The sequence below is a fragment of the Bufo bufo genome, chromosome 3 (genome assembly GCF_905171765.1).
Source record: "Bufo bufo chromosome 3, aBufBuf1.1, whole genome shotgun sequence".
Classification (NCBI taxonomy): domain Eukaryota; kingdom Metazoa; phylum Chordata; class Amphibia; order Anura; family Bufonidae; genus Bufo; species Bufo bufo.
In genome coordinates this window covers 627,348,429-627,349,530 of record NC_053391.1, presented here as the reverse complement: position 1 = coordinate 627,349,530, position 1,102 = coordinate 627,348,429, and positions in this window count along the sequence as shown.

Genomic DNA, 1,102 nt, shown 5'->3' with positions numbered 1-1,102 from the left:
GGAAAGGAGATAACCCTTTCATCACCAGAGTTGGTAAGTGTCACTTAAAGAAGAAGTGTACACAGAACAAACTCCCTAACACCAAACATAGAAAGTGAACACTTAAACTCACACGTTGCCCGAGGCAACCGCATGCCATGACAGCGAGCCGCCTAGCCTCCAGCTCCAGCTGCTACACTGCCAGCAACCATATGTTGCCAACGGCAACCACACATGAGGCAACATACACAGAGCCCTCACCTGTGGTTGACAACAAAGAACAAACCGCTGACAACTGCATGCGACCAAAGAGTCACGACCATAACCATAGTCGTGACATGAGCTTGCTTCTCCAGTCTTCTCCAGGGCAGAAGAAGGTTTTGTGCTGAGGAGCTAGTCCACCACTCTCTCCGAAGGTTGGTACCCTGGCCAAAGGCTGGTGGCCCGGGGTCTGTGGCTCAGTTGTCCAGCTGACTCCATGGTCACAGGGCTGGTGACCCAGGGTCTGTGGCTCAGCATCCTCATCTCAGCATTTTCTTCTGGTCACTCATACAGTCTGGCAGAGTTCCTCCTACTAAACACTGGTCCTTCTCTGCAGACCGGCAGAGTCTCTTCTACTGAACACTGGTCTTTCTCTGCAGACCGGCAGAGTCTCTTCTACTGAACACTGGTCCTCCTCTGCAGACCGACAGAGTCTCTTCTACTAAACATTGGTCCTTCTGGGCAGACCGGCAGAGTCTCTTCTACTGAACACTGGTCCTCCTCTGCAGACCGGCAGAGTCTCTTCTACTGAACACTGGTCCTCCTCTGCAGACCGACAGAGTCTCTTCTACTAAACATTGGTCCTTCTGGGCAGACCGGCAGAGTCTCTTCTACTGAACACTGGTCCTCCTCTGCAGACCGGCAGAGTCTCTTCTACTGAACACTGGTCCTCCTCTGCAGACCGACAGAGTCTCTTCTACTAAACATTGGTCCTTCTGGGCAGACCGGCAGAGTCTCTTCTACTGAACACTGGTCCTCCTCTGCAGACCGGCAGAGTCTCTTCTACTGAACACTGGTCCTCCTCTGCAGACCAGCAGAGTCTCTTCTACTGAACACTGGTCCTCCTTTGCAGACAAGCAGA